Source organism: Euwallacea fornicatus, unplaced genomic scaffold (assembly GCF_040115645.1).
Source record: "Euwallacea fornicatus isolate EFF26 unplaced genomic scaffold, ASM4011564v1 scaffold_41, whole genome shotgun sequence".
NCBI lineage: Eukaryota > Metazoa > Arthropoda > Insecta > Coleoptera > Curculionidae > Euwallacea > Euwallacea fornicatus.
Genome location: NW_027096010.1, coordinates 803,881 through 823,825, shown reverse-complemented (window position 1 = coordinate 823,825; position 19,945 = coordinate 803,881).

Sequence of the window (19,945 nt, the reverse complement as noted above, 5' to 3'; positions counted from 1 at the left end):
GTGTCATCCTGAAGATCTCATCGAGCTGATTAATTTGACACTTTATTTAACAAATTTGGTCTTCATTTGCCGAAGTTATCGAGCTTCAAAGTTTGAAAAGTCACAAGAGTTGTGTGTTTGAGCACATAATGTACTATTTTTCTTGGAAATTCAACAAGATGCAATAATGATTTATTGTAACACCCGAAAGACCTCGTCGAGCTGATTAATTTGACACTTTGTTTAACAAATTTGGTCTTCATTTGCCGAAGTTATCGAGCTTCAAAGTTTGAAAAGTCACAAGAGTTGTGTGTTTGAGCACATAATGTACTATTTTTCTTGGAAATTCAACAAGATGCAATAATGATTTGTTGTGTCATCCTGAAGATCTCATCGAGCTGATTACTTTGACACTTTATTTAACAAATTTGATCTTCATTTGCCGAAGTTATCGAGCTTCAAAGTTTGCAAAGTCACAAGAGTTGTGTGTTTGAGCACATAATGTACTATTTTTCTTGGAAATTCAACAAGATGCAATAATGATTTATTGTAACACCCGAAAGACCTCGTCGAGCTGATTAATTTGACACTTTGTTTAACTAATTTGGTCCTCATTTGCCGAAGTTATCGAGCTTCAAAGTTTGAAAAGTCACAAAAGTTGTGTGTTTGAGCACATAATGTACTATTTTTCTTGGAAATTCAACAAGATGCAATAATGATTTGTTGTGTCATCCTGAAGATCTCATCGAGCTGATTAATTTGACACTTTATTTAACAAATTTGGTCCTCATTTGCCGAAGTTATCGAGCTTCAAAGTTTGAAAAGTCACAAAAGTTGTGTGTTTGAGCACATATTGTACTATTTTTCTTGGAAATTCAACAAGATGCAATAATGATTTATTGTGACATCCGAAAGATCTCGACGAGCTGATTAATTTGACACTTTGTTTAACAAATTTGGTCTTCATTTGCCGAAGTTATCGAGCTTCAAAGTTTGAATAGTCACAAAAGTTGTGTGTTTGAGCACATAATGTACTATTTTTCTTGGAAATTCAACAAGATGCAATAATGATTTATTGTAACACCCGAAAGACCTCGTCGAGCTGATTAATTTGACACTTTGTTTAACAAATTTGGTCTTCATTTGCCGAAGTTATCGAGCTTCAAAGTTTGAAAAGTCACAAGAGTTGTGTGTTTGAGCACATAATGTACTATTTTTCTTGGAAATTCAACAAGATGCAATAATGATTTGTTGTGTCATCCTGAAGATCTCATCGAGCTGATTAATTTGACACTTTATTTAACAAATTTGGTCCTCATTTGCCGAAGTTATCGAGCTTCAAAGTATGAAAAGTCACAAGAGTTGTGTGTTTGAGCACATAATGTACTATTTTTCTTGGAAATTCAACAAGATGCAATAATGATTTATTATAACACCCGAAAGACCTCGTCGAGCTGATTAATTTGACACTTTGTTTAACAAATTTGGTCTTCATTTGCCGAAGTTATCGAGCTTCAAAGTTTGAGTAATCACAAAAGTTGTGTGTTTGAGCACATAATGTACTATTTTTCTTGGAAATTCAACAAGATGCAATAATGATTTATTGTGACATCCGAAAGATCTCGTCGAGCTGATTAATTTGACACTTTATTTAACAAATTTGGTCCTCATTTGACGAAGTTATCGAGCTTCAAAGTTTGAAAAGTCACAAGAGTTGTGTGTTTGAGCACATAATGTACTATTTTTCTTGGAAATTCAACAAGATGCAATAATGATTTATTGTAACACCCGAAAGATCTCGTCGAGCTGATTAATTTGACACTTTGTTTAAGAAATTTGGTCCTCATTTGCCGAAGTTATCGAGCATCAAAGTTTGAAAAGTCACAAGAGTTGTGTGTTTGAGCACATATTGTACTATTTTTCTTGGAAATTCAACAAGATGCAATAATGATTTGTTGTGTCATCCTGAAGATCTCATCGAGCTGATTAATTTGACACTTTATTTAACAAATTTGGTCTTCATTTGCCGAAGTTATCGAGCTTCAAAGTTTGAAAAGTCACAAGAGTTGTGTGTTTGAGCACATAATGTACTATTTTTCTTGGAAATTCAACAAGATGCAATAATGATTTATTGTAACACCCGAAAGACCTCGTCGAGCTGATTAATTTGACACTTTGTTTAACAAATTTGGTCTTCATTTGCCGAAGTTATCGAGCTTCAAAGTTTGAAAAGTCACAAGAGTTGTGTGTTTGAGCACATAATGTACTATTTTTCTTGGAAATTCAACAAGATGCAATAATGATTTGTTGTGTCATCCTGAAGATCTCATCGAGCTGATTAATTTGACACTTTATTTAACAAATTTGGTCCTCATTTGCCGAAGTTATCGAGCTTCAAAGTTTGAAAAGTCACAAAAGTTGTGTGTTTGAGCACATAATGTACTATTTTTCTTGGAAATTCAACAAGATGCAATAATGATTTGTTGTGTCATCCTGAAGATCTCATCGAGCTGATTAATTTGACACTTTATTTAACAAATTTGGTCTTCATTTGCCGAAGTTATCGAGCTTCAAAGTTTGAAAAGTCACAAGAGTTGTGTGTTTGAGCACATAATGTACTATTTTTCTTGGAAATTCAACAAGATGCAATAATGATTTATTGTAACACCCGAAAGACCTCGTCGAGCTGATTAATTTGACACTTTGTTTAACAAATTTGGTCTTCATTTGCCGAAGTTATCGAGCTTCAAAGTTTGAAAAGTCACAAGAGTTGTGTGTTTGAGCACATAATGTACTATTTTTCTTGGAAATTCAACAAGATGCAATAATGATTTGTTGTGTCATCCTGAAGATCTCATCGAGCTGATTAATTTGACACTTTATTTAACAAATTTGGTCTTCATTTGCCGAAGTTATCGAGCTTCAAAGTTTGAAAAGTCACAAGAGTTGTGTGTTTGAGCACATAATGTACTATTTTTCTTGGAAATTCAACAAGATGCAATAATGATTTATTGTAACACCCGAAAGACCTCGTCGAGCTGATTAATTTGACACTTTGTTTAACAAATTTGGTCTTCATTTGCCGAAGTTATCGAGCTTCAAAGTTTGAAAAGACACAAGAGTTGTGTGTTTGAGCACATATTGTACTATTTTTCTTGGAAATTCAACAAGATGCAATAATGATTTATTGTAACACCCGAAAGACCTCGTCGAGCTGATTAATTTGACACTTTGTTTAACAAATTTGGTCTTCATTTGCCGAAGTTATCGAGCTTCAAAGTTTGAAAAGTCACAAGAGTTGTGTGTTTGAGCACATAATGTACTATTTTTCTTGGAAATTCAACAAGATGCAATAATGATTTGTTGTGTCATCCTGAAGATCTCATCGAGCTGATTAATTTGACACTTTATTTAACAAATTTGGTCCTCATTTGCCGAAGTTATCGAGCTTCAAAGTTTGAAAAGTCACAAGAGTTGTGTGTTTGAGCACATATTGTACTATTTTTCTTGGAAATTCAACAAGATGCAATAATGATTTATTGTAACACCCGAAAGACCTCGTCGAGCTGATTAATTTGACACTTTGTTTAACAAATTTGGTCTTCATTTGCCGAAGTTATCGAGCTTCAAAGTTTGAAAAGTCACAAGAGTTGTGTGTTTGAGCACATAATGTACTATTTTTCTTGGAAATTCAACAAGATGCAATAATGATTTGTTGTGTCACCCTGAAGACCTCGTCGAGCTGATTAATTTGACACTTTGTTTAACAAATTTGGTCTTCATTTGCCGAAGTTATCGAGCTTCAAAGTTTGAAAAGTCACAAAAGTTGTGTGTTTGAGCACATAATGTACTATTGTTCTTGGAAATTCAACAAGATGCAATAATGATTTGTTGTGACATCCTGAAGATCTCGGCGAGCTGATTAATTTGACACTTTGTTTAAGAAATTTGGTCCTCATTTGCCGAAGTTATCGAGCTTCAAAGTTTGAATAATCAAAAAAGTTGTGTGTTTGAGCACATAATGTACTATTGTTCTTGGAAATTCAACAAGATGCGATAATGATTTATTGTGACATCCGAAAGACCTCGTCAAGCTGATTAATTTGACACTTTGTTTAACAAATTTGGTCTTCATTTGCCGAAGTTATCGAGCTTCAAAGTTTGAAAAGTCACAAAAGTTGTGTGTTTGAGCACATAATGTACTATTTTTCTTGGAAATTCAACAAGATGCAATAATGATTTGTTGTGTCATCCTGAAGATCTCATCGAGCTGATTAATTTGTCACTTTATTTAACAAATTTGGTCTTCATTTGCCGAAGTTATCGAGCTTCAAAGTTTGAAAAGTCACAAGAGTTGTGTGTTTGAGCACATAATGTACTATTTTTCTTGGAAATTCAACAAGATGCAATAATGATTTATTGTAACACCCGAAAGACCTCGTCGAGCTGATTAATTTGACACTTTATTTAACAAATTTGGTCTTCATTTGCCGAAGTTATCGAGCTTCAAAGTTTGAAAAGTCACAGGAGTTGTGTGTTTGAGCACATAATGTACTATTTTTCTTGGAAATTCAACAAGATGCAATAATGATTTATTGTAACACCCGAAAGACCTCGTCGAGCTGATTAATTTGACACTTTGTTTAACAAATTTGGTCTTCATTTGCCGAAGTTATCGAGCTTCAAAGTTTGAAAAGACACAAGAGTTGTGTGTTTGAGCACATATTGTACTATTTTTCTTGGAAATTCAACAAGATGCAATAATGATTTATTGTAACACCCGAAAGACCTCGTCGAGCTGATTAATTTGACACTTTGTTTAACAAATTTGGTCTTCATTTGCCGAAGTTATCGAGCTTCAAAGTTTGAATAATCAAAAAAGTTGTGTGTTTGAGCACATAATGTACTATTGTTCTTGGAAATTCAACAAGATGCGATAATGATTTATTGTGACATCCGAAAGACCTCGTCAAGCTGATTAATTTGACACTTTGTTTAACAAATTTGGTCTTCATTTGCCGAAGTTATCGAGCTTCAAAGTTTGAAAAGTCACAAAAGTTGTGTGTTTGAGCACATAATGTACTATTTTTCTTGGAAATTCAACAAGATGCAATAATGATTTGTTGTGTCATCCTGAAGATCTCATCGAGCTGATTAATTTGTCACTTTATTTAACAAATTTGGTCTTCATTTGCCGAAGTTATCGAGCTTCAAAGTTTGAAAAGTCACAAGAGTTGTGTGTTTGAGCACATAATGTACTATTTTTCTTGGAAATTCAACAAGATGCAATAATGATTTATTGTAACACCCGAAAGACCTCGTCGAGCTGATTAATTTGACACTTTATTTAACAAATTTGGTCTTCATTTGCCGAAGTTATCGAGCTTCAAAGTTTGAAAAGTCACAGGAGTTGTGTGTTTGAGCACATAATGTACTATTTTTCTTGGAAATTCAACAAGATGCAATAATGATTTATTGTAACACCCGAAAGACCTCGTCGAGCTGATTAATTTGACACTTTGTTTAACAAATTTGGTCTTCATTTGCCGAAGTTATCGAGCTTCAAAGTTTGAAAAGACACAAGAGTTGTGTGTTTGAGCACATATTGTACTATTTTTCTTGGAAATTCAACAAGATGCAATAATGATTTATTGTAACACCCGAAAGACCTCGTCGAGCTGATTAATTTGACACTTTGTTTAACAAATTTGGTCTTCATTTGCCGAAGTTATCGAGCTTCAAAGTTTGAAAAGTCACAAGAGTTGTGTGTTTGAGCACATAATGTACTATTTTTCTTGGAAATTCAACAAGATGCAATAATGATTTGTTGTGTCACCCTGAAGATCTCATCGAGCTGATTAATTTGACACTTTATTTAACAAATTTGGTCCTCATTTGCCGAAGTTATCGAGCTTCAAAGTTTGAAAAGTCACAAAAGTTGTGTGTTTCAGCACATATTGTACTATTTTTCTTGGAAATTCAACAAGATGCAATAATGATTTATTGTGACATCCGAAAGATCTCGTCGAGCTGATTAATTTGACACTTTGTTTAAGAAATTTGGTCTTCATTTGCCGAAGTTATCGAGCTTCAAAATTTGAATAGTCACAAAAGTTGTGTGTTTGAGCACATAATGTACTATTTTTCTTGGAAATTCAACAAGATGCAATAATGATTTATTGTAAAACCCGAAAGACCTCGTCGAGCTGATTAATTTGACACTTTGTTTAACAAATTTGGTCTTCATTTGCCGAAGTTATCGAGCTTCAAAGTTTGAATAGTCACAAAAGTTGTGTGTTTGAGCACATAATGTACTATTTTTCTTGGAAATTCAACAAGATGCAATAATGATTTATTGTAACACCCGAAAGACCTCGTCGAGCTGATTAATTTGACACTTTGTTTAACAAATTTGGTCTTCATTTGCCGAAGTTATCGAGCTTCAAAGTTTGAAAAGTCACAAGAGTTGTGTGTTTGAGCACATAATGTACTATTTTTCTTGGAAATTCAACAAGATGCAATAATGATTTGTTGTGTCATCCTGAAGATCTCATCGAGCTGATTAATTTGACACTTTATTTAACAAATTTGGTCTTCATTTGCCGAAGTTATCGAGCTTCAAAGTTTGAAAAGTCACAAGAGTTGTGTGTTTGAGCACATAATGTACTATTTTTCTTGGAAATTCAACAAGATGCAATAATGATTTATTGTAACACCCGAAAGACCTCGTCGAGCTGATTAATTTGACACTTTGTTTAACAAATTTGGTCTTCATTTGCCGAAGTTATCGAGCTTCAAAGTTTGAAAAGTCACAAGAGTTGTGTGTTTGAGCACATAATGTACTATTTTTCTTGGAAATTCAACAAGATGCAATAATGATTTGTTGTGTCATCCTGAAGATCTCATCGAGCTGATTAATTTGACACTTTATTTAACAAATTTGGTCTTCATTTGCCGAAGTTATCGAGCTTCAAAGTTTGAAAAGTCACAAGAGTTGTGTGTTTGAGCACATAATGTACTATTTTTCTTGGAAATTCAACAAGATGCAATAATGATTTATTGTAACACCCGAAAGACCTCGTCGAGCTGATTAATTTGACACTTTGTTTAACAAATTTGGTCTTCATTTGCCGAAGTTATCGAGCTTCAAAGTTTGAAAAGACACAAGAGTTGTGTGTTTGAGCACATATTGTACTATTTTTCTTGGAAATTCAACAAGATGCAATAATGATTTATTGTAACACCCGAAAGACCTCGTCGAGCTGATTAATTTGACACTTTGTTTAACAAATTTGGTCTTCATTTGCCGAAGTTATCGAGCTTCAAAGTTTGAAAAGTCACAAGAGTTGTGTGTTTGAGCACATAATGTACTATTTTTCTTGGAAATTCAACAAGATGCAATAATGATTTGTTGTGTCACCCTGAAGATCTCATCGAGCTGATTAATTTGACACTTTATTTAACAAATTTGGTCCTCATTTGCCGAAGTTATCGAGCTTCAAAGTTTGAAAAGTCATAAGAGTTGTGTGTTTGAGCACATAATGTACTATTTTTCTTGGAAATTCAACAAGATGCAATAATGATTTATTGTGACATCCGAAAGATCTCGTCGAGCTGATTAATTTGACACTTTGTTTAAGAAATTTGGTCTTCATTTGCCGAAGTTATCGAGCTTCAAAGTTTGAATAGTCACAAAAGTTGTGTGTTTGAGCACATAATGTACTATTTTTCTTGGAAATTCAACAAGATGCAATAATGATTTATTGTAACACCCGAAAGACCTCGTCGAGCTGATTAATTTGACACTTTGTTTAACAAATTTGGTCTTCATTTGCCGAAGTTATCGAGCTTCAAAGTTTGAATAGTCACAAAAGTTGTGTGTTTGAGCACATAATGTACTATTTTTCTTGGAAATTCAACAAGATGCAATAATGATTTATTGTAACACCCGAAAGACCTCGTCGAGCTGATTAATTTGACACTTTGTTTAACAAATTTGGTCTTCATTTGCCGAAGTTATCGAGCTTCAAAGTTTGAAAAGTCACAAGAGTTGTGTGTTTGAGCACATAATGTACTATTTTTCTTGGAAATTCAACAAGATGCAATAATGATTTGTTGTGTCATCCTGAAGATCTCATCGAGCTGATTAATTTGACACTTTATTTAACAAATTTGGTCTTCATTTGCCGAAGTTATCGAGCTTCAAAGTTTGAAAAGTCACAAGAGTTGTGTGTTTGAGCACATAATGTACTATTTTTCTTGGAAATTCAACAAGATGCAATAATGATTTATTGTAACACCCGAAAGACCTCGTCGAGCTGATTAATTTGACACTTTGTTTAACAAATTTGGTCTTCATTTGCCGAAGTTATCGAGCTTCAAAGTTTGAAAAGTCACAAGAGTTGTGTGTTTGAGCACATAATGTACTATTTTTCTTGGAAATTCAACAAGATGCAATAATGATTTGTTGTGTCATCCTGAAGATCTCATCGAGCTGATTACTTTGACACTTTATTTAACAAATTTGATCTTCATTTGCCGAAGTTATCGAGCTTCAAAGTTTGCAAAGTCACAAGAGTTGTGTGTTTGAGCACATAATGTACTATTTTTCTTGGAAATTCAACAAGATGCAATAATGATTTATTGTAACACCCGAAAGACCTCGTCGAGCTGATTAATTTGACACTTTGTTTAACTAATTTGGTCCTCATTTGCCGAAGTTATCGAGCTTCAAAGTTTGAAAAGTCACAAAAGTTGTGTGTTTGAGCACATAATGTACTATTTTTCTTGGAAATTCAACAAGATGCAATAATGATTTGTTGTGTCATCCTGAAGATCTCATCGAGCTGATTAATTTGACACTTTATTTAACAAATTTGGTCCTCATTTGCCGAAGTTATCGAGCTTCAAAGTTTGAAAAGTCACAAAAGTTGTGTGTTTGAGCACATATTGTACTATTTTTCTTGGAAATTCAACAAGATGCAATAATGATTTATTGTGACATCCGAAAGATCTCGACGAGCTGATTAATTTGACACTTTGTTTAACAAATTTGGTCTTCATTTGCCGAAGTTATCGAGCTTCAAAGTTTGAATAGTCACAAAAGTTGTGTGTTTGAGCACATAATGTACTATTTTTCTTGGAAATTCAACAAGATGCAATAATGATTTATTGTAACACCCGAAAGATCTCGTCGAGCTGATTAATTTGACACTTTGTTTAACAAATTTGGTCTTCATTTGCCGAAGTTATCGAGCTTCAAAGTTTGAAAAGTCACAAGAGTTGTGTGTTTGAGCACATAATGTACTATTTTTCTTGGAAATTCAACAAGATGCAATAATGATTTGTTGTGTCATCCTGAAGATCTCATCGAGCTGATTAATTTGACACTTTATTTAACAAATTTGGTCCTCATTTGCCGAAGTTATCGAGCTTCAAAGTATGAAAAGTCACAAGAGTTGTGTGTTTGAGCACATAATGTACTATTTTTCTTGGAAATTCAACAAGATGCAATAATGATTTATTATAACACCCGAAAGACCTCGTCGAGCTGATTAATTTGACACTTTGTTTAACAAATTTGGTCTTCATTTGCCGAAGTTATCGAGCTTCAAAGTTTGAGTAATCACAAAAGTTGTGTGTTTGAGCACATAATGTACTATTTTTCTTGGAAATTCAACAAGATGCAATAATGATTTATTGTGACATCCGAAAGATCTCGTCGAGCTGATTAATTTGACACTTTATTTAACAAATTTGGTCCTCATTTGACGAAGTTATCGAGCTTCAAAGTTTGAAAAGTCACAAGAGTTGTGTGTTTGAGCACATAATGTACTATTTTTCTTGGAAATTCAACAAGATGCAATAATGATTTATTGTAACACCCGAAAGATCTCGTCGAGCTGATTAATTTGACACTTTGTTTAAGAAATTTGGTCCTCATTTGCCGAAGTTATCGAGCATCAAAGTTTGAAAAGTCACAAGAGTTGTGTGTTTGAGCACATATTGTACTATTTTTCTTGGAAATTCAACAAGATGCAATAATGATTTATTGTAACACCCGAAAGACCTCGTCGAGCTGATTAATTTGACACTTCATTTAAAAAATTTGGTCTTCATTTGCCGAAGTTATCGAGCTTCAAAGTTTGAAAAGTCACAAGAGTTGTGTGTTTGAGCACATAATGTACTATTTTTCTTGGAAATTCAACAAGATGCAATAATGATTTATTGTAACACCCGAAAGACCTCGTCGAGCTGATTAATTTGACACTTTGTTTAACAAATTTGGTCTTCATTTGCCGAAGTTATCGAGCTTCAAAGTTTGAAAAGTCACAAGAGTTGTGTGTTTGAGCACATAATGTACTATTTTTCTTGGAAATTCAACAAGATGCAATAATGATTTATTGTAACACCCGAAAGACCTCGTCGAGCTGATTAATTTGACACTTTGTTTAACAAATTTGGTCTTCATTTGCCGAAGTTATCGAGCTTCAAAGTTTGAAAAGTCACAAGAGTTGTGTGTTTGAGCACATAATGTACTATTTTTCTTGGAAATTCAACAAGATGCAATAATGATTTGTTGTGTCATCCTGAAGATCTCATCGAGCTGATTAATTTGACACTTTATTTAACAAATTTGGTCCTCATTTGCCGAAGTTATCGAGCTTCAAAGTTTGAAAAGTCACAAAAGTTGTGTGTTTGAGCACATAATGTACTATTTTTCTTGGAAATTCAACAAGATGCAATAATGATTTGTTGTGTCATCCTGAAGATCTCATCGAGCTGATTAATTTGACACTTTATTTAACAAATTTGGTCTTCATTTGCCGAAGTTATCGAGCTTCAAAGTTTGAAAAGTCACAAGAGTTGTGTGTTTGAGCACATAATGTACTATTTTTCTTGGAAATTCAACAAGATGCAATAATGATTTATTGTAACACCCGAAAGACCTCGTCGAGCTGATTAATTTGACACTTTGTTTAACAAATTTGGTCTTCATTTGCCGAAGTTATCGAGCTTCAAAGTTTGAAAAGTCACAAGAGTTGTGTGTTTGAGCACATAATGTACTATTTTTCTTGGAAATTCAACAAGATGCAATAATGATTTGTTGTGTCATCCTGAAGATCTCATCGAGCTGATTAATTTGACACTTTATTTAACAAATTTGGTCTTCATTTGCCGAAGTTATCGAGCTTCAAAGTTTGAAAAGTCACAAGAGTTGTGTGTTTGAGCACATAATGTACTATTTTTCTTGGAAATTCAACAAGATGCAATAATGATTTATTGTAACACCCGAAAGACCTCGTCGAGCTGATTAATTTGACACTTTGTTTAACAAATTTGGTCTTCATTTGCCGAAGTTATCGAGCTTCAAAGTTTGAAAAGACACAAGAGTTGTGTGTTTGAGCACATATTGTACTATTTTTCTTGGAAATTCAACAAGATGCAATAATGATTTATTGTAACACCCGAAAGACCTCGTCGAGCTGATTAATTTGACACTTTGTTTAACAAATTTGGTCTTCATTTGCCGAAGTTATCGAGCTTCAAAGTTTGAAAAGTCACAAGAGTTGTGTGTTTGAGCACATAATGTACTATTTTTCTTGGAAATTCAACAAGATGCAATAATGATTTGTTGTGTCACCCTGAAGATCTCATCGAGCTGATTAATTTGACACTTTATTTAACAAATTTGGTCCTCATTTGCCGAAGTTATCGAGCTTCAAAGTTTGAAAAGTCATAAGAGTTGTGTGTTTGAGCACATAATGTACTATTTTTCTTGGAAATTCAACAAGATGCAATAATGATTTATTGTGACATCCGAAAGATCTCGTCGAGCTGATTAATTTGACACTTTGTTTAAGAAATTTGGTCTTCATTTGCCGAAGTTATCGAGCTTCAAAGTTTGAATAGTCACAAAAGTTGTGTGTTTGAGCACATAATGTACTATTTTTCTTGGAAATTCAACAAGATGCAATAATGATTTATTGTAACACCCGAAAGACCTCGTCGAGCTGATTAATTTGACACTTTGTTTAACAAATTTGGTCTTCATTTGCCGAAGTTATCGAGCTTCAAAGTTTGAATAGTCACAAAAGTTGTGTGTTTGAGCACATAATGTACTATTTTTCTTGGAAATTCAACAAGATGCAATAATGATTTATTGTAACACCCGAAAGACCTCGTCGAGCTGATTAATTTGACACTTTGTTTAACAAATTTGGTCTTCATTTGCCGAAGTTATCGAGCTTCAAAGTTTGAAAAGTCACAAGAGTTGTGTGTTTGAGCACATAATGTACTATTTTTCTTGGAAATTCAACAAGATGCAATAATGATTTGTTGTGTCACCCTGAAGATCTCATCGAGCTGATTAATTTGACACTTTATTTAACAAATTTGGTCCTCATTTGCCGAAGTTATCGAGCTTCAAAGTTTGAAAAGTCATAAGAGTTGTGTGTTTGAGCACATAATGTACTATTTTTCTTGGAAATTCAACAAGATGCAATAATGATTTATTGTGACATCCGAAAGATCTCGTCGAGCTGATTAATTTGACACTTTGTTTAAGAAATTTGGTCTTCATTTGCCGAAGTTATCGAGCTTCAAAGTTTGAATAGTCACAAAAGTTGTGTGTTTGAGCACATAATGTACTATTTTTCTTGGAAATTCAACAAGATGCAATAATGATTTATTGTAACACCCGAAAGACCTCGTCGAGCTGATTAATTTGACACTTTGTTTAACAAATTTGGTCTTCATTTGCCGAAGTTATCGAGCTTCAAAGTTTGAAAAGTCACAAGAGTTGTGTGTTTGAGCACATAATGTACTATTTTTCTTGGAAATTCAACAAGATGCAATAATGATTTATTGTAACACCCGAAAGATCTCGTCGAGCTGATTAATTTGACACTTTGTTTAAGAAATTTGGTCTTCATTTGCCGAAGTTATCGAGCTTCAAAGTTTGAAAAGACACAAGAGTTGTGTGTTTGAGCACATATTGTACTATTTTTCTTGGAAATTCAACAAGATGCAATAATGATTTATTGTAACACCCGAAAGACCTCGTCGAGCTGATTAATTTGACACTTTGTTTAACAAATTTGGTCTTCATTTGCCGAAGTTATCGAGCTTCAAAGTTTGAAAAGTCACAAGAGTTGTGTGTTTGAGCACATAATGTACTATTTTTCTTGGAAATTCAACAAGATGCAATAATGATTTGTTGTGTCATCCTGAAGATCTCATCGAGCTGATTAATTTGACACTTTATTTAACAAATTTGGTCCTCATTTGCCGAAGTTATCGAGCTTCAAAGTATGAAAAGTCACAAGAGTTGTGTGTTTGAGCACATAATGTACTATTTTTCTTGGAAATTCAACAAGATGCAATAATGATTTATTATAACACCCGAAAGACCTCGTCGAGCTGATTAATTTGACACTTTGTTTAACAAATTTGGTCTTCATTTGCCGAAGTTATCGAGCTTCAAAGTTTGAGTAATCACAAAAGTTGTGTGTTTGAGCACATAATGTACTATTTTTCTTGGAAATTCAACAAGATGCAATAATGATTTATTGTGACATCCGAAAGATCTCGTCGAGCTGATTAATTTGACACTTTATTTAACAAATTTGGTCCTCATTTGACGAAGTTATCGAGCTTCAAAGTTTGAAAAGTCACAAGAGTTGTGTGTTTGAGCACATAATGTACTATTTTTCTTGGAAATTCAACAAGATGCAATAATGATTTATTGTAACACCCGAAAGATCTCGTCGAGCTGATTAATTTGACACTTTGTTTAAGAAATTTGGTCCTCATTTGCCGAAGTTATCGAGCATCAAAGTTTGAAAAGTCACAAGAGTTGTGTGTTTGAGCACATATTGTACTATTTTTCTTGGAAATTCAACAAGATGCAATAATGATTTATTGTAACACCCGAAAGACCTCGTCGAGCTGATTAATTTGACACTTCATTTAAAAAATTTGGTCTTCATTTGCCGAAGTTATCGAGCTTCAAAGTTTGAAAAGTCACAAGAGTTGTGTGTTTGAGCACATAATGTACTATTTTTCTTGGAAATTCAACAAGATGCAATAATGATTTATTGTAACACCCGAAAGACCTCGTCGAGCTGATTAATTTGACACTTTGTTTAACAAATTTGGTCTTCATTTGCCGAAGTTATCGAGCTTCAAAGTTTGAAAAGTCACAAGAGTTGTGTGTTTGAGCACATAATGTACTATTTTTCTTGGAAATTCAACAAGATGCAATAATGATTTGTTGTGTCATCCTGAAGATCTCATCGAGCTGATTAATTTGACACTTTATTTAACAAATTTGGTCTTCATTTGCCGAAGTTATCGAGCTTCAAAGTTTGAAAAGTCACAAGAGTTGTGTGTTTGAGCACATAATGTACTATTTTTCTTGGAAATTCAACAAGATGCAATAATGATTTATTGTAACACCCGAAAGACCTCGTCGAGCTGATTAATTTGACACTTTGTTTAACAAATTTGGTCTTCATTTGCCGAAGTTATCGAGCTTCAAAGTTTGAAAAGTCACAAGAGTTGTGTGTTTGAGCACATAATGTACTATTTTTCTTGGAAATTCAACAAGATGCAATAATGATTTGTTGTGTCATCCTGAAGATCTCATCGAGCTGATTAATTTGACACTTTATTTAACAAATTTGGTCCTCATTTGCCGAAGTTATCGAGCTTCAAAGTTTGAAAAGTCACAAAAGTTGTGTGTTTGAGCACATAATGTACTATTTTTCTTGGAAATTCAACAAGATGCAATAATGATTTGTTGTGTCATCCTGAAGATCTCATCGAGCTGATTAATTTGACACTTTATTTAACAAATTTGGTCTTCATTTGCCGAAGTTATCGAGCTTCAAAGTTTGAAAAGTCACAAGAGTTGTGTGTTTGAGCACATAATGTACTATTTTTCTTGGAAATTCAACAAGATGCAATAATGATTTATTGTAACACCCGAAAGACCTCGTCGAGCTGATTAATTTGACACTTTGTTTAACAAATTTGGTCTTCATTTGCCGAAGTTATCGAGCTTCAAAGTTTGAAAAGTCACAAGAGTTGTGTGTTTGAGCACATAATGTACTATTTTTCTTGGAAATTCAACAAGATGCAATAATGATTTGTTGTGTCATCCTGAAGATCTCATCGAGCTGATTAATTTGACACTTTATTTAACAAATTTGGTCTTCATTTGCCGAAGTTATCGAGCTTCAAAGTTTGAAAAGTCACAAGAGTTGTGTGTTTGAGCACATAATGTACTATTTTTCTTGGAAATTCAACAAGATGCAATAATGATTTATTGTAACACCCGAAAGACCTCGTCGAGCTGATTAATTTGACACTTTGTTTAACAAATTTGGTCTTCATTTGCCAAAGTTATCGAGCTTCAAAGTTTGAAAAGTCACAAGAGTTGTGTGTTTGAGCACATAATGTACTATTTTTCTTGGAAATTCAACAAGATGCAATAATGATTTGTTGTGTCACCCTGAAGATCTCATCGAGCTGATTAATTTGACACTTTATTTAACAAATTTGGTCCTCATTTGCCGAAGTTATCGAGCTTCAAAGTTTGAAAAGTCATAAGAGTTGTGTGTTTGAGCACATAATGTACTATTTTTCTTGGAAATTCAACAAGATGCAATAATGATTTATTGTGACATCCGAAAGATCTCGTCGAGCTGATTAATTTGACACTTTGTTTAAGAAATTTGGTCTTCATTTGCCGAAGTTATCGAGCTTCAAAGTTTGAATAGTCACAAAAGTTGTGTGTTTGAGCACATAATGTACTATTTTTCTTGGAAATTCAACAAGATGCAATAATGATTTATTGTAACACCCGAAAGACCTCGTCGAGCTGATTAATTTGACACTTTGTTTAACAAATTTGGTCTTCATTTGCCGAAGTTATCGAGCTTCAAAGTTTGAATAGTCACAAAAGTTGTGTGTTTGAGCACATAATGTACTATTTTTCTTGGAAATTCAACAAGATGCAATAATGATTTATTGTAATACCCGAAAGACCTCGTCGAGCTGATTAATTTGACACTTTGTTTAACAAATTTGGTCTTCATTTGCCGAAGTTAACGAGCTTCAAAGTTTGAAAAGTCACAAGAGTTGTGTGTTTGAGCACATAATGTACTATTTTTCTTGGAAATTCAACAAGATGCAATAATGATTTGTTGTGTCATCCTGAAGATCTCATCGAGCTGATTAATTTGACACTTTATTTAACAAATTTGGTCTTCATTTGCCGAAGTTATCGAGCTTCAAAGTTTGAAAAGTCACAAGAGTTGTGTGTTTGAGCACATAATGTACTATTTTTCTTGGAAATTCAACAAGATGCAATAATGATTTATTGTAACACCCGAAAGACCTCGTCGAGCTGATTAATTTGACACTTTGTTTAACAAATTTGGTCTTCATTTGCCGAAGTTATCGAGCTTCAAAGTTTGAAAAGTCACAAGAGTTGTGTGTTTGAGCACATAATGTACTATTTTTCTTGGAAATTCAACAAGATGCAATAATGATTTGTTGTGTCATCCTGAAGATCTCATCGAGCTGATTACTTTGACACTTTATTTAACAAATTTGATCTTCATTTGCCGAAGTTATCGAGCTTCAAAGTTTGCAAAGTCACAAGAGTTGTGTGTTTGAGCACATAATGTACTATTTTTCTTGGAAATTCAACAAGATGCAATAATGATTTATTGTAACACCCGAAAGACCTCGTCGAGCTGATTAATTTGACACTTTGTTTAACTAATTTGGTCCTCATTTGCCGAAGTTATCGAGCTTCAAAGTTTGAAAAGTCACAAAAGTTGTGTGTTTGAGCACATAATGTACTATTTTTCTTGGAAATTCAACAAGATGCAATAATGATTTGTTGTGTCATCCTGAAGATCTCATCGAGCTGATTAATTTGACACTTTATTTAACAAATTTGGTCCTCATTTGCCGAAGTTATCGAGCTTCAAAGTTTGAAAAGTCACAAAAGTTGTGTGTTTGAGCACATATTGTACTATTTTTCTTGGAAATTCAACAAGATGCAATAATGATTTATTGTGACATCCGAAAGATCTCGACGAGCTGATTAATTTGACACTTTGTTTAACAAATTTGGTCTTCATTTGCCGAAGTTATCGAGCTTCAAAGTTTGAATAGTCACAAAAGTTGTGTGTTTGAGCACATAATGTACTATTTTTCTTGGAAATTCAACAAGATGCAATAATGATTTATTGTAACACCCGAAAGACCTCGTCGAGCTGATTAATTTGACACTTTGTTTAACAAATTTGGTCTTCATTTGCCGAAGTTATCGAGCTTCAAAGTTTGAAAAGTCACAAGAGTTGTGTGTTTGAGCACATAATGTACTATTTTTCTTGGAAATTCAACAAGATGCAATAATGATTTGTTGTGTCATCCTGAAGATCTCATCGAGCTGATTAATTTGACACTTTATTTAACAAATTTGGTCCTCATTTGCCGAAGTTATCGAGCTTCAAAGTATGAAAAGTCACAAGAGTTGTGTGTTTGAGCACATAATGTACTATTTTTCTTGGAAATTCAACAAGATGCAATAATGATTTATTATAACACCCGAAAGACCTCGTCGAGCTGATTAATTTGACACTTTGTTTAACAAATTTGGTCTTCATTTGCCGAAGTTATCGAGCTTCAAAGTTTGAGTAATCACAAAAGTTGTGTGTTTGAGCACATAATGTACTATTTTTCTTGGAAATTCAACAAGATGCAATAATGATTTATTGTGACATCCGAAAGATCTCGTCGAGCTGATTAATTTGACACTTTATTTAACAAATTTGGTCCTCATTTGACGAAGTTATCGAGCTTCAAAGTTTGAAAAGTCACAAGAGTTGTGTGTTTGAGCACATAATGTACTATTTTTCTTGGAAATTCAACAAGATGCAATAATGATTTATTGTAACACCCGAAAGATCTCGTCGAGCTGATTAATTTGACACTTTGTTTAAGAAATTTGGTCCTCATTTGCCGAAGTTATCGAGCATCAAAGTTTGAAAAGTCACAAGAGTTGTGTGTTTGAGCACATATTGTACTATTTTTCTTGGAAATTCAACAAGATGCAATAATGATTTATTGTAACACCCGAAAGACCTCGTCGAGCTGATTAATTTGACACTTTATTTAACAAATTTGGTCTTCATTTGCCGAAGTTATCGAGCTTCAAAGTTTGAAAAGTCACAAGAGTTGTGTGTTTGAGCACATAATGTACTATTTTTCTTGGAAATTCAACAAGATGCAATAATGATTTATTGTAACACCCGAAAGACCTCGTCGAGCTGATTAATTTGACACTTTGTTTAACAAATTTGGTCTTCATTTGCCGAAGTTATCGAGCTTCAAAGTTTGAAAAGTCACAAGAGTTGTGTGTTTGAGCACATAATGTACTATTTTTCTTGGAAATTCAACAAGATGCAATAATGATTTGTTGTGTCATCCTGAAGATCTCATCGAGCTGATTAATTTGACACTTTATTTAACAAATTTGGTCCTCATTTGCCGAAGTTATCGAGCTTCAAAGTTTGAAAAGTCACAAAAGTTGTGTGTTTGAGCACATAATGTACTATTTTTCTTGGAAATTCAACAAGATGCAATAATGATTTGTTGTGTCATCCTGAAGATCTCATCGAGCTGATTAATTTGACACTTTATTTAACAAATTTGGTCTTCATTTGCCGAAGTTATCGAGCTTCAAAGTTTGAAAAGTCACAAGAGTTGTGTGTTTGAGCACATAATGTACTATTTTTCTTGGAAATTCAACAAGATGCAATAATGATTTATTGTAACACCCGAAAGACCTCGTCGAGCTGATTAATTTGACACTTTGTTTAACAAATTTGGTCTTCATTTGCCGAAGTTATCGAGCTTCAAAGTTTGAAAAGTCACAAGAGTTGTGTGTTTGAGCACATAATGTACTATTTTTCTTGGAAATTCAACAAGATGCAATAATGATTTGTTGTGTCATCCTGAAGATCTCATCGAGCTGATTAATTTGACACTTTATTTAACAAATTTGGTCCTCATTTGCCGAAGTTATCGAGCTTCAAAGTTTGAAAAGTCACAAAAGTTGTGTGTTTGAGCACATATTGTACTATTTTTCTTGGAAATTCAACAAGATGCAATAATGATTTATTGTGACATCCGAAAGATCTCGTCGAGCTGATTAATTTGACACTTTGTTTAACAAATTTGGTCTTCATTTGCCGAAGTTATCGAGCTTCAAAGTTTGAATAGTCACAAAAGTTGTGTGTTTGAGCACATAATGTACTATTTTTCTTGGAAATTCAACAAGATGCAATAATGATTTATTGTAACACCCGAAAGACCTCGTCGAGCTGATTAATTTGACACTTTGTTTAACAAATTTGGTCTTCATTTGCCGAAGTTATCGAGCTTCAAAGTTTGAAAAGTCACAAGAGTTGTGTGTTTGAGCACATAATGTACTATTTTTCTTGGAAATTCAACAAGATGCAATAATGATTTGTTGTGTCATCCTGAAGATCTCATCGAGCTGATTAATTTGACACTTTATTTAACAAATTTGGTCTTCATTTGCCGAAGTTATCGAGCTTCAAAGTTTGAAAAGTCACAAGAGTTGTGTGTTTGAGCACATAATGTACTATTTTTCTTGGAAATTCAACAAGATGCAATAATGATTTATTGTAACACCCGAAAGACCTCGTCGAGCTGATTAATTTGACACTTTGTTTAACAAATTTGGTCTTCATTTGCCGAAGTTATCGAGCTTCAAAGTTTGAAAAGTCACAAGAGTTGTGTGTTTGAGCACATAATGTACTATTTTTCTTGGAAATTCAACAAGATGCAATAATGATTTGTTATGTCATCCTGAAGATCTCATCGAGCTGATTAATTTGACACTTTATTTAACAAATTT